The sequence below is a fragment of the Syzygium oleosum genome, unplaced genomic scaffold (genome assembly GCF_021117445.2).
Source record: "Syzygium oleosum isolate NSW1041296 unplaced genomic scaffold, Sole_v2.1 Sole_v2.15, whole genome shotgun sequence".
NCBI lineage: Eukaryota > Viridiplantae > Streptophyta > Magnoliopsida > Myrtales > Myrtaceae > Syzygium > Syzygium oleosum.
In genome coordinates, this window is record NW_026607499.1 from 5,144,642 (window position 1) to 5,159,942 (window position 15,301).

At 41.2% G+C, this 15,301-nt stretch overlaps 1 pseudogene; it reads right to left on the reverse strand.

Annotated features, from left to right (window-relative positions):
* Window positions 1-7,819: 7,819 nt before the first annotated feature.
* Window positions 7,820-14,780, reverse strand: LOC115687823 (geraniol 8-hydroxylase-like; annotated as a pseudogene).
* Window positions 14,781-15,301: the final 521 nt, after the last annotated feature.

Genomic DNA, 15,301 nt, shown 5'->3' on the forward strand with positions numbered 1-15,301 from the left:
GAAAAGTATTGAACAAGTGTCGGCAAAGCTAGCTATTTTTAACCTTTGGTCCTGTGTACCAACCCGAGCGGATCGAGAGGTCCTGAGAAATTATTTCGATATACTCGTGCTACATAATAATTTTTCGTACGTGCAATGAGTCTATGCTATGTTTTTTTCCTAGAGAATGCCCTTGTGATGAGGTCTAGGATTTGGTTAATTAGATTAGGATTTAGGTGTTGTGCCTCATATTAGGTTTGGAATTATTTGACAAGTAAGCTAATTTAGTGATTTTTTTGGTGCCTCAAACTCTAATAGAAACTGACAAATCTAAAACAAATTAAGGTCTATTCGGGGAAAAATTCAAAGATCTATTTAAGAATGGTCTTCTAGCATTCGGTTATAACTTATTAAAAAAATTGCAATTATCGCAACGCAACTTTTCCTAAACGTCAAATTCTAGATATATTTTTAAATTTACAAATTCTGAAATATAGGGTTATTCATAATTCCTCATAAACTTAGATATCTTAATTTTCAGTATAAAAGTTAATGTTAGTTTTTTTTTTTGCTTTAAAAAATCAAAACCAAGGGCCACTAATTAACAAGTTTCTACACACTATTTTTCAATATATAAGGTCCGACCAAGTTATCAGTTACGGTTTTCTTTGTGCACATATTGCTTGTTAACCTAACAACGTTGGGTAATTTTCCGATTTCTCGAAAAGTTTCTTGGTATCAGTTAAGCATTATAAGTCTTTCCTTAGAAGGTGATAATGCATGTGAGAAGGGGAAAAAAAACCCGAAACCCGAAATCCAGCTATGTTGAAACATAGGTGGCAACATTCATCTTGGGCTGTTTCTCTTGCGTCTGTTTTATTTTATTTTTCTTTCGTTTCTCTAAGATGAATAAATTTTCGCAAATAAGATTTTACTAGATTAGCCTAATCAATTGGGGCCGTTGACTTTCTGGTCATTCTACTTCTCTCTTGTCTTCTTACATACGTGATCAATTTTGGTCAAATACGCAATGTGATCCTTGAATTTTTAATTGATCAATGTGATCTCTGAATTTTAGTCCAATATTTAATATGGTCCTTAAAATTTTAATTTATTCAATGTGGTCCGTAGATATTTAACACATGTTCATTGTAGTCCTTAAAATATATGAAAATGTTCAATGTAGTTCTTTACTTAATTTTAGATCAGGGATAATATTGAATATTTTCATATAATTCAGGAGTTAAATTGAACATGTATCAAAAGTTCAAGGACTACATTGAACAAATTAAAAGTTCATGGACCACATTACACATTGGGTTTAAGTTTATAAATCACATTGAACAAATTAAAATTTTAAGGATGACATTATGCATTGGGCCAAAGTTCATGGACCATTTGTATCATTTTCCCTATATATGTTGGCTACCCAAATGGAGTACCTTCTTACTCTGATTTCTTATAACCCAATATGGAAAATAAAAAATGTGTTCCACAAACATTATTTAGGAAGAATCTACATTAAAAGCCTAGACTTTACTCTAAGATTCGACGATAAGCAAAAGTCAAGGCTCGCATTTGTGTTCCCCAGTTTTCTTCGGGTTACTTATAAATGTTGCAAGCAACGTCAGGCAATTGAATGCCAAGAGGAAAATTATCAACAAAGTCCTATATTTATTGTAATTGTGCCAATTCAGTCATAAACTTTTTTTTGGCCAATTAAGTCCTAAAACCTTTTGTATTTGTGTCAATTCGATAATATTGACGTCGATCGTCTTACTTAGCGAGTGCTGGCAAGGGCAAGCCTCGTTGACCTTCGCCTTTGGTTTGTTGCTAGGAAGAAGGGAAGAAATAAAAAAAAAGAGAAAGAAAAGAAAAAATGAAAAAGAAAAAAGAAATAAAAATTTGAAAAAATATTAAAATATTATTAAAAATTATTTAAGTCAGTGCTGACCATGTTATGTAGGACGGTTGGCATCCATGTTAGCGATTTTCGACCAAAATTAGTTGAATGGACTAAATCAGTACAAATATAAAATGTTTTGTGTCGCGACCTTTCCGGAGGTGAACCACTAGGGGAAGGCTAATGGACTTACTAAACGAGAACGAAGGTTTCTCTCATGAGGCAATCGTTCAAGTTTAGTGCGGACTCTCCTAAGGCCATCCGACCACAACTTGGTACTCAATCTATCATGTAATTAATCTTATCTTTTGGAGTCGCCACTAAATGGTTATGAGTCGATTAGACACCCAAGTAAAATATGGGAGCGTATTTTACTTCCACGAATTAGAGATTCAAGGAATTCAGGGACTCGGTACCTTTTCTCTTTATTTCAAAAAAATATTTTTGCGGATAAAAGAATTACGTCCAAATAATATTAAGGGTTTCACCTTAGAGTCTAAAGGTCCAAATGCCCTAATATATCTTGGTTAATGCAAAGAAAATATATAACTAGATAAGCTAAGATTTTATTGACTAAATGACATGCAGTTAAAATCATGTACTGACAATCCACAAATTTAAACTGATCTCATCCTCACCTTGGTTTGAGTTAACCGCAAGAAATTGATAGTGAACCGCGGAAAGCAATCGAAGGTATGCAACAACAATGAACAGCAACGAAGACCAACAAACAATAGCGGACAGCAGAAGCGAACAGTAGCAAACAGCGGCAACAGTGGTGCAACAGCAACTGCAAATGACGAATGGCAATGATGAATAGCAAACAACGACGAGCAGTAACAACGCAGCAAACGGCAGCGAACAACGATGATGAGTAGCAGCAACAATAATGGTGAACAGCGGCAGCAAGGATGCAGCAGCTGCGAATAACAGCAAACAACAATGAACAGTGGCAACACAGCAGCGAACAACGACGAACAACAGTAGACAACAGCGAGCAGCAGCGACGTAGCAGCGAACAGCAGCGACGCAGCAATAAACAGCAGTGATGCAGCAACGACGCAGCAGCAAACAGCAGCGACATAGGATTGAGACTAGCAAGAGCGATGCAACTAGGCTCACTAGAACAAAGGAATTTGCTGCAAATTATCGAGAAGAAGGATGTGGTGGAACCATAGCCACAGAAAAGAACTCTCTTATTTTTCTCGTATTTTTGAACTTTCTCTTTTTCGAGCTCCACTCACTCTTCTCCAATGGCTCAACCAGCCCCCTTTTTTATAGCAAAAAGCCTCTATTTATCATTGGAAAGTCTGAATCCGTGCTCCTATGATCATGAGGGTTGCCGAATTTTAGACTTGATTTGTCGCCGTGAATTAGTGCTCCAAATCTCGCCTCTCCTCGAAATCTTCAAGTTACCTTTTCCGCTCCCACTCATATTGCCTTGAACATGTCCACATTCACTCGCCATTATTTATGATTTCACGACTAGCATTATCTCCTTGATTTCCTCTCCGCTCAATCTTTCCATTCGGCTTTTCTTGAGTGTTAATACTTTCATATTACTGGCCAAATCCCATTGAATCCTATCGCGATTTCAATTCTCCAGAATGTGTCTTGCCAAAAAGAATTTCATGAAATTTGGAGGTGCTCTTGAAAGAATGGGGATTTGGTTCATTCTTATCACTTTAAGCTCCCAATCTTTCCATGACCAATTCTTTGACTGAGCTGTCCAATTCCCACCGTTAGAAAACAACTCCCCTTGTTATGCTAAAGACAATCCTTATGATATGATGGGGATGAGCTTTCCAATGTGGGAGATCTTTGCCAAAGTTGAGGAGAATATTTCATGGAAATTTCTTCGCTTCAATTATTTCTTTTCTTTATTCATCCCTTCAGTAGGAACCGAATCTCTTAATGGTTGAACATAATATGAAAATGCAATAATATTTTTGTTTAGAAGTCAGGATCGACTCCTAATTTTATGCAATTAATGAGTAAGTGGGAAAATTTAAATTTAGGTATCAACATTTTGTACTCAGTTGGCAAAAAAAAAATTTATGACTGAATTGATACAATTAAAATAAGTTTAGAGTTTTTTGGTTATTCTCTCGAGTGCCTGGCTAGAAACCCATTTCAAATCTTATAGATTTCTGTAAATGATATCTCAAATTCGTCATGGCGGCTTGAGTTGTGATTATAGTCATTGGGTCTCGACAAGCTTTTGTTATCTCTGCATCCATTAGTTATTTCAACATGATTTACTATCGGAAAAATTATCTAATTCCTAGTGACTAACATTTGAATTATACATCCACAATCATGAAAATCAAGATGTAAGAACAACCCAATTTCAAAATCTAGCATAAGTTCTATCACAAGAATAATGTAGGAAATTTTTTTTAGTAAAATGTTCACTAGGTTCAAGTTATGAGTTATTTGCGAGATCAATTCCAAAAACTCCCAAATATATTTGGCAATCCTAATTAAACCACCACTCATTTAAGCCATACTAGAGTGTGGGACGAGTCGGGCACCTCGTTATGTATTCAATATTGATCTCAAAATAAATTTTTTATAAGAAGTGATAGATGTCATACGGTTCTCACATGAGTTCTATCATATCTAATTATTTAAATTTTAATACGTATATTCCGATTAAAGGGTGATTTCTCGTGAGAAGAGAGATGTTGACATTGCCGGATTGATGGGCTGGCATATTGTTGATGTGGTATCTCGTTTGTCTTCAAAGACCAGAATTTTCACTTTGGATGGATAAAAACCGAACTAATGAAAATTCTCTGGGGACCATGGAATTCAATGAAGAAGAAAGAGTAGAAGAGGAAACCATGCAGAGGCTCTCTTTTTCATCTTTTGACCATACGATATACTTTGTTACCTTTTCTTTCCGTTCCTGTTAAGTGACAAGTCCACAGATGGCAATGGCTCGCAAGCATATTAGGGCTCTATCTTTGTCTTCTGAAAATTGGATATCATCGGAAATATATAAATATTGAACGACGAGGCGGAGAATTTTTACACAGGCGTTATGTGTTTTGTTTTTCTAAATGAATGACGAAAGGAAAAGAAGAAACTATGGTGGTTGTGAGATTTGGTAGGACAACTGCCAACGGTTCTAAAAGTTTAAACTGTTAGATGAATGCGTGATTTAATTTTTAATTGTTCTAACTGTGGTTACGGCCCTTGTTGGAGCTTAATGATGGGACCGTAAGTGTGGGCGAGCTTGGCGTGAGACCTGTGAGGGAGGTTCCCGAGCTCCAGGAGGTTACTGATCACCGGGAGAGGTGGTGGGCCGGGAGGGAAATTGGAGGGACTTGGTTTGGTCTTCTTGGTGATGAAACGAAGAGCTTGGACTAGACCCCAAGCGAGGTAAGCACACGTTATCAACACTAGAAGATCCATCTCTCTGTCTCTCACGGTTGAGAGCTTCAAAGGTAAAATTATATAGTCGAGTTATATATGCTGGTTGTTGAGGACTTGAGCAATCTATATACGAGAGAGTTGTTGGTGGCTTCTCCATTCTACAAGTATATTATGCAATGCGTTGCTTGAATAATAGTATATTATCTTATGAAAAATTAGTAATGTAATTACTAATAATTACCTGTATATTATATATGAAATGTAATTTAGAGATGTATAGTATCGCTGATTCAATTATACGAGTTTCCGTTGTTCGTTAAAAAAATTATACCAAACAGTAAAAACTTACTTCATCAGTAGCTAATACTAGATCACTTGCCGCGTGATTAGGTGTGGTGTAATGTTATCTTCTCAAGACCACCGTATGTTATTAAGCCAGAGAGATTATGGCTTTGTCACACCCCCAACTCAACAAGAAATGGACAATGACACGGCCATCCGTATCAACCAAAGGACACAGCCTCAATGTAACCAAAACTGAATATGATATCAAAATATATACATCCACGTATATTTGACAAAAAATCATTTAGTTACAATATCAAAGTTTTCAATAAACCATCAAAAGGTTATATACACATATCCATCAAAAAGCTCATTTAGAAGCTCAACAGTTATATATAACTCATACAAAAAAAGTACTCACTATCAAAAAGTCTTTTTGCTAATGATAACACTTACGCCCTACTTGCGGCTCACTAAAGATTCTAAAAAGCAAGCAAGATGAAAAAAATGAACTACCAAGGTCTAATGAGTAATGCATTTCTTCCAAGCGGATTGGCCATTTACTATTGAACGTTATGAAACGATAACATAACTCCTCATATCAAATTAAATATACGATATACATAAAATATCGAAAATGTATGATAACTTTCCAACAAAATTTTATACGTACGATATCAGTCAACCAAACCTACTAAATAATAACAAACAACCATCAATGGTCTATTCCATCGAGTAATTTCATCAATCACACGTCGATATATTTCATCGACTAATCTAATGCTCAACATTTAACTATGGTCACATTTAACGCAATATGACAAAAACGACCATGTTTATACCCCTTGGCTAGGTCTACCACCTATATTAGCCGGTGGTTCGACCCAGAAAGACATCTTGAAACAATATGTATATTCCCCCCGAATGGGTTCTCATCATAGCGATAAGAGCAATATCAACTAATATCTTTCTCCAACAACCCATAATTAACACTAGAAAGCCATTTCATAAATCGATTTTACAAATGAAATTATATAACCTTTTACAATTCCATTTATCAATTAGAATGAATTTTGTAAAACATTTCGCAACCAAATATGTATAGCTTTTGACAATGCCCTTCACAAAATATTTAACCAAAGCATTCACATATGGTCATTTCAAACTACTTTATAAAACTTCGCAATGCCTTTTCAAATGATTAAAAATGTAGTAAAAATTTGATCCAATTTATGCAAGAAACATGTTTTCAATAACTCATACTATATTTCAAAATATGAGTTTGTAAATTCATGGAATAAATAGTACCACTCACTTGAGAATGGCCGAAAACCAATTTATGGTGGTTACTTGAGCCGACGCACTCAAATTCTTAACAATTTATTGAAAAACAACATCAAAAACTGAGTAAACCAATATTCTAATGAACGACGCGACTAAACTATGCCTATTCCTGGATAAAACAACACCGACATGCCAAAGAAAAGCTCGCTCGTAGCAGACACCGATTGCTATCCACTATGCGCAACTCGCACGCTCGTGCTATAATTTCCTTCACCGAATTCCGTTACAAGTAAACTTACAATCAAAAGAAAGTCTTTCAACGTATTACAAGTCCTCTAGCTTCTCTGACTCAAAAGACGGCCGAAGATGGGTGAAAATCATCACATAAAATAGAAATTCGTAACTGTCTAGTAGCGCGCAGAATTTTGAAAATTCACTTCGATCAAAAAGTGACTCCAAATCGATTTCCATTATATTTGATAACTCCACAACACCCTAAACTTTCCTTTCTATATATATGCGCAGCTCCATAACCCCCAATTGGACCTTGCGGCTCAACATCGACATAATTTTAAATTTGTGCCATAACTTCGAATAGTACTTTGATTAGACGAATAGATGCTTCAATTACTTATTCGACGTTGCAAAACATAGTTCAATCGGCTTGACAAGTCGTCTGGATCTGGATGCGTGAAATTCTCTCTCTTTTCTCTTTCTTCCTTTTTACGAACGAGCTGGCCCCTTCTTCTTGTTTTCTCCGCTTGTTTCAGTGGCTGTATCAATCTGTGAAGGAAAATGAAGTTGGGCTTGAGGGCTTGGGCTGAGGGTTTGGGTTTTTAAGAGAAATGGCGTGACATAGGAGTTGGACAACTACACTTCTCACATGTGAAGGGAAAAATTCTTGGAGAAATTTATTTAGGACCTTATTATATAATCTTTTCCCAATCAAATCTCTGATTGGTGAGTTATAGATTAAACACAGACATCATTGACATATAAAATTCATTAAAATAAATACGAGTGACATCTATGTGTTTACACTCCGAGAGTGGAGAAAAACACCATCTTTAATTTTTTGGTTGGCATAGACGTTTATCGAGAACACTCGACTCACTACCTACACCAACGTTGGCACAGCTCTCAGAGGTTGATCCTTTTGTATGGTGGCGCCATACTTGTCGTCCATGTTCATGTCTTCCGGTGCAATCCCACCTTCAAGGTTCCAGTTGAAGCAATTAAGGAGCGTACCCAACATCATATCCAACATCCTCAAGGCCAATGGCAAGCCTGGACATATTCGCCGACCTCCGCCAAAATGAATCAGCTAGAAACTTTGTCCCTTCACCACCTCCATTTCTGACCCTAGAAACCGTTCCGGGGAGAACACGTTTGGGTCCTCCCACAAGGCAGTATCTCTCCCCATCGCCCACACGTTGACGAAAATTTGTGCGCCCTTCGGGATGGTGAAGCCTCGGATTTGAGACTCTGCCTCAGATTTCCGAGGGAGGAGGAGTGGAGCTGGTGGGTGCAATCGGAAAGTTTCCTTGATGATGGCTTGTAAGTAGGGTAATTGAGCAACATCAGATTCGTCAATGGGGTTGCCTCTGCCGATGACTTAATCGAGCTCCGCTTGGGCTTTCGATAGCTTGGCTGGGCTATGGAGTAGCTCTGCCATCGCCCATTCCAACGTGTTCGAAGTTGTGTCGGTGCCTGCTGTGAACAAATCCTGTTGTGTTCATCCGATTAATGGAAGTTACAAATGGCTTTGTTGAGTAACAAATATGAAACTTGGATAAGAATTAAGCCAACCAAAATCCAGGAGTTGTTAAAGAGTACATAAACATACCGGAAACAAATGCTTCATTAGCAATATGTCCATGTTCTCATTGTTATCTTCCCTTATATCAAGAAGTGTGTCCAACACATCGTTTATCCTTGGGGAACTTGGTGTCGCCCTCAGCTGCAACCTTTTCTGTATCGCTCTGTCGAATAGATCGAACATTTGCTTGTAATACACCTTCATCTGATGTCTTGAGCCTTGTGGATCGATCTTCTTTAGCACCGTGAAAAAGTCAGCGAAGTTTGGCTTTCCGGCCTCGTACAGGATTTGCTCAACAATCTCCTTCAACTCTTTAACGGAAACCGAAGAAGGGTCAGCCAAGTCTTAGGAAAAGATGGTGTTGGACAGGAAACTCAGACTTGTCACAAAAGCGGCTTCGCTAATGTCCACGGTGTCACCAATCTGAGCGCACTTCTCGACGTGGGCAACAAAATCTTGCACTGCCTTGCGGTGCAAGCATTGAGTCGAGTCGAGCTTCTTGTTGCGAATATGTGCTGGTTGCATATCCTCCTGAGGTTCCTCCACAGCGGCGAGATGGGCATCCACGGCAACCCGAGCTCGTCTTGATGGTAGGGAGTGACATTGTTGGTGTTGGAGTTGGCGAATACTTCGGGGACCCTTGTTTCTCACACCGGGTACGCCCACGTGAGCTTAGGGAAACTGAAGTGTTGTCCGACGACATGTGACCCATGCGTGCGGAATGCGGGGGTTCGAGGGCAGCGCCCCCGACACGGGTGCCCCGCTGCCCGGTCAGCGGGCGGGGGTTTGGGGGCAGCGCCCCCCGACAGGGGTTCCGCTGCCCGGTCAGCGGACGGCTGCCCCGCTCGCCGGTGAGTGGGCGGGGGCAGCGCACCCGAAACCTCAACGGGTTTGGGCTGGCCCGTATAGTGCGAGATTAAGAGATTTCATATAGGTTTAGGTTTTGGGCCCGTTTGGGGCATATATATATTTTGCTCGTTTTTCTGATCATTGTAACGAGTTGAGTGGCTGTAAACCGAAAAACATAGTGAAATCTCTTTGCAGGACGTAACCCTAATCGAGGGTGGACCTGGATAAATTCGTGCATCGTCTATTTTCTCTGTGTTCTGCGTGATCGTTCTGTTTCGGTTCTCGATACGTCCCTTCAATTGGTATCAAAGCCGGAGTTGTTCGAGGAATTAGGGTTTATTCGAGATGTCAGGAGGATCACGAATTGAGATAGAAAAATTCGATGGAACGCGGTTTGATCTGTGGAAGATGAAGATGGAGGATCTTCTCTGTGATCGAGAACTTTGGTCGGCAATCGAAACGGAAAGGCCTGTTGCTGCGCAACCTGGTGTCGTGATAGGCAAGGAAGCGGTGAAGGAAACGGATTCAACTTCCAAACCGGCAGATCCAAAGGAGATTGAAGACTGGAATCGGATTGATCGGAGAGCAAAGGGTTTGATTCGGCTTTGTCTCGCAGACTCGATTCTGACAAACGTGATGGGGGAACCTACAGCCAGGGACCTATGGCAGAAACTGGAGTCGCTGTATCAAAGTAAGTCGTTGGTTAATAAGCTGTTTTTGAGGAAAAAGCTGTATAATCTTCGGATGCATGAGGGCGACTCGTTTTCTGCACATCTGTATAACTTTAACACATTGATTAGTCAACTCGTATCAATCGGTGTTAAGTTCCAAGATGATGATAAGGCAATAACACTGCTCTGTTCACTGCCGGATTCATGGGATAACCTGATTGTGGTGATCGGTGGTGGGGATAAGGAATTATCGTATGAAAGTGTGTGTTCTGCTTTGTTATCGGAGGAGACACGAAGAAAGGGATCGGGAAATTCCGGTAAAGAGGCATTGGCGGCTAGGGGAAGGCTAGCAGAGAAGACTCTGAATCCGAGAGGACCTAGATCCAAATCTCGTGGGCGATCGAAGAGTAGGGAGAGGAGGGTACAGTGCTGGAAATGTCAAGAGTGGGGCCATGTGAAGCGGGACTGTAAAAATAAGCCAGTTTTTAAGAAAGAAGCTGAATCATCCTCGGGTAAAAAGGAGGTCGATGCGGGAGATATGTATTTGGCTGCTGCGTGTATGGCGCAGTCAGACAAGAATATATGGTTGATCGATATCGGTGCTTCATATCACATGACGCCTCATAGACACTGGTTTTGTGAATATGAGCAATATAATGGTGGGGATGTCATGCTCGGAGATGATACTGCAGTTCAAATTGTCGGGCGTGGCAGGGTGAAGCTGAGGATGAGTAATGGCACGGTGAAGACTATTCCAGACGTGATGCACATACCCTTGATGAGTAGAAATTTGTTATCAGTCGGTACGATGGCTGATTCGGGGGTTATTTTTAGCTGTGATAAGGATTCGTGCAAGATGACTCGAGGTTCTATTGTGATTGCACGAGGAGTCCGTTACGGGACATTATACAAGCTGCTCGGGGAAACAGTGACTGTTGGTAGCGGGTTCGTTTCTGAAGAGGCCAAGGAAGATGGACATGATACGTCCATGTTGTGGCATCAGAGGTTAGGGCATATCGGTGAAAAGGGACTGTCTACCTTAGCTTCAAGTCAGATGGTAGAAGGAATTCCAAAATGCTCTATGGGTTTCGGGTTCTGTGAACACTGTCTCCATGGAAAACAGAACCAAGTTAGCTTCCAACACACTGGTACAAGAGCAACTGAGGTTCTCGAGCTGATTCACAGCGATGTCTTTGGACCTACTCCGACTCCATCTATTGGAGGATCCAGGTACTATGTATCGTTCATAGATGATTTTTCGAGATATAGTTGGATTTATTTTATTAAAAGTAAATCAGATGTATTCGAGAAATTTCGAGAATTTAAGGTTTTGGTTGAAAACCAATTGGGCAGGAAAATCAAGGTCCTTCGTACAGATAACGGAGGTGAATTCTGTTCGGATAAGTTCGAGCAATTTTGTGTGGATAATGGTATTGCAAGGCAGAAGACGACTCCATATACGCCTCAACAGAATGGGGTAGCCGAAAGATTAAATCGGTCACTCATAGAAAAGGCAAGATGCATGCTGAGTTGGGCAGGTTTGGGGACAGAATTTTAGGCAGAAGCTGTAGCCACAGCCAGTTATTTGAAGAACCGGTCACCGACCTCATCAGTGAAGGATCGTACACCATATGAGGCAGTGTTTGGGAAGAAGCCGAATCTGTCCCATGTTCGGGTGTTCGGGTGTGACGCATATGTTCATGTACCCAAGGAGAAGCGGGGCAAGCTTGACAACAAGTCTGAGAAGAACATATTTGTCGGATACAAGGAAGGGGTCAAGGGCTATAAGCTGTGGAATCCAGAATCAAAGACCATTGTATACAGCAGGGATGTTGTCTTTCGTGAATCACAACCCCAGGTTGGCACACAGAAAGGTGATGAGCCCAAGAAAGTGGTAGTGCTTGAAGAAAGTCCTAAAACTGAAACTGTGGAGATGGTTCCACAAGGCACGCTAGTAGAGTCTGATTCTGAATCGGAGCAAGGGGACTCGGTTAATGAAGTCGAGGATGCAGATTCAGATGAAGACTGGATACAGATAGCATGCCGGCTCTCAGGAGATCGACGCGGGAAAGAAAGGTACCACTTCGATACTCACTTAGTGCTTTAAGTACGTTTCATGCTTTGAGCATTACCGGAGATGATCCTAGTTCTGTAAAAGAGGCGAGATCTATGGATGATGTGAATCAGTGGGAGCTCGCAATGATAGATGAGATGCAGTCGCTTGATAAAAATGAAACATGGAGCTTGTGTAAATTGCCTAAGGATAGAAAGGCAATTGGGTGTAAATGGGTGTTCAAGCGAAAGCTGAAACCGGATGGGACTGTAGAGAAGTACAAGGCTAGGCTTGTAGCCAAGGGGTACTCTCAGATTGAGGGAGTTGACTATGACGAGATTTTCTCTCCCGTGGCGAAGTTGACCTCGATACGGTTTGTTCTGTCTATAGCAGCTGCATATGATCTTGAGGTAGAACAGATGGATGTAAAGACGGCATTCCTTCATGGGAACTTGGAGGAGGAGATATATATGAGGCAACCGAAGGCTTTGAAGTAAGAGGAAAGGAGAATTTGGTGTGCAAATTGAAAAAGTCTTTATATGGGCTGAAGCAGTCACCGAGGATGTGGTACCAGAAGTTTGACACGTACATGCTCCAGCTTAATTTTGTGCGTTCAAATTCTGACCATTGCGTTTATGTGAAGAGAACGGGCGATCAGTTTGTCATTCTCACGCTATATGTGGATGATATGTTGTTGATCGGGAATAATGTGAAGATGGTGAATTCTGTGAAGAGTTTGCTGGCCAAAAAGTTCGAAATGAAAGACTTGGGGCCTGCAAATTTTATTTTGGGCATGCAGATTAGGAGGGACCGTGAGAAACGGAAGCTGTGGCTAGGGCAGGAGAAATACATAAAAGAAATATTGAAGAAATTCAATATGATAGACTGCAAGCCTGTTGGTACCCCTATACCTTTAGGGACCAAGCTATCTGCGGAACAATGTCCAAAAACGGATGAAGAAGCTGAAGAGATGGCCCGAATTCCATACGCAAGTGCAGTGGGTAGCTTGATGTATGCTATGGTGTGCACGCGTCCGGATATAGCCCAAGCAGTGGGAGTCTTGAGTCGATACATGTCTAACCCATGTAGAGAACACTGGAATGCGATCAAAAGAGTTTTCAGGTATCTTCGTGGAACTTTGAATTTTTCTTTATGTTTTGAAGGTACAGGGAATGGAAACATGTTTGATATCGTAGGCCATGTAGATGCTGATTGGGGTGGAGATATTGATAGTAGACGGTCCACTAGCGGATATGTTTTCACATTGTTTGGTGCTGCATTGAGTTGGATGAGCAGGAGGCAAAGCGTGGTAGCGCTTTCTTCTGCCGAGGCTGAGTATATGGCTCTTACTCATGCTGGAAAAGAGGCCGTATGGTTACGGCGGTTGTGCTTGGAGCTCGGTTTTGAGCAAGGTGCCATAGAGGTGAGATGTGATAATCAAGGGGCTATTTATTTAGCTAAGAATCCAGCATTTCACTCACGCACAAAGCACATTGATATACAATATCATTTCATCCGAGAAAAGGTAGAGAAGAAAGAGGTTCGGCTTGTAAAGGTTGACACGGTAGAAAATAGTTCGACTTCCTTACTAAAGCCGTCACAAAGCGAAGTTTGAATGGTGCTCTACTGCGATTGGATTGAAGAAGAATGATATTGGAAAGGCCCTCATTTGCGCGAAGTATCCACCAAGTGGGAGAATGTTGGAGTTAGCGAATACTTCGGGGACCCTTGTTTCTCACACCGGGTACGCCCACGTGAGCTTAGGGAAACTGAAGTGTTGTCCGACGACATGTGACCCATGCGTGCGGAATGCGGGGGTTCGGGGGCTGCGCCCCCGACACGGGTGCCCCACTGCCCGGTCAGCGGGCGGGGGTTTGAGGGCAGCGCCCCCCGACGGGGGTTCCGCTGCCCGGTCAGCGGACGACTGCCCCGCTCGCCGGTGAGTGGGCGGGGGCAGGGCCCCCGAAACCTCAACAGGTTTGGGCTGGCCCGTATAGTGCGAGATTAAGAGATTTCATATAGGTTTAGGTTTTGGGCCCGTTTGGGGCATATATATATTTTGCTCGTTTTTCTGATCATTGTAACAAGTTGAGTGGCTGTAAACCGAAAAACATAGTGAAATCTCTTTGTAGGACGTAACCCTAATCGAGGGTGAACCTGGGTAAATTCGTGCATCGTCTATTTTCTCTGTTTTCTGCGTGATCGTTCTATTTCGGTTCTCGATACGTCCCTTCAGTTGGGGACAGCACGATTGTAAAACAATGCGTCGTGGGTTTGGAGGATCTCTCAGGCGAGCGCGGGTGAGGAAATGACGATTGTGGTCACGGACCCAAGCTGGAGCTTAAGGATGGGGCCATAAGTGCGGGCGAGCTTGGCAAGGGACTTGTGCGGGACGTTGCTGAACTCAAGGAGGTTGCCGATCAGCGGAAGAGGCGGCGGGCCCGGAGGGAGATTATCATTGAAGGGGCCTGGTTTGGCCTTCTTTGTGCTGAAGCGAAGGGCTTGGATTAAACCCCATGCGAGATATGCACAAAGTATCAACACCCTCAAGTCCATCTCTCATGCACACAGTCACAATCACTGTTGTGAGTTGCTTCAAGCTCAAGCGGCAAGGAAATGTCGGTCACTTGAAGTTTTATGCTTCAGTTTCTCTTGGCCCGTTGCCTTGTAGGGCCACAAGTTAGGCGGTTTGCATAACACCGCATGCACACCGATCTTTGCTTACATTGTGAATAATTTCAACGTTCCAGACCTTTGGCCCGCATCTAGATTAGAGGACCTTATCTAGATGAATAACCCTTCTTTTATGGTAACTAGCAAAATGCCCGTGTACAGCACGCGAGTCTAATATTGTATAAATTTTATTATTTTAAATGTTATTATCGACATGAATTTTTTGCACAAATTTACTTGCATAAAATTAGAATAAATTCCCATGAATCAAATTCTCCATTAGAGTTTACATAAAGTTTTATTTAAAGTAATTTCCAACATTATTGTTTAGGTTTAATGAATCATAACATGAATATGTATAGTATTTTGAGCACGTAAAATAATATGAATCAATAAGAAAGATG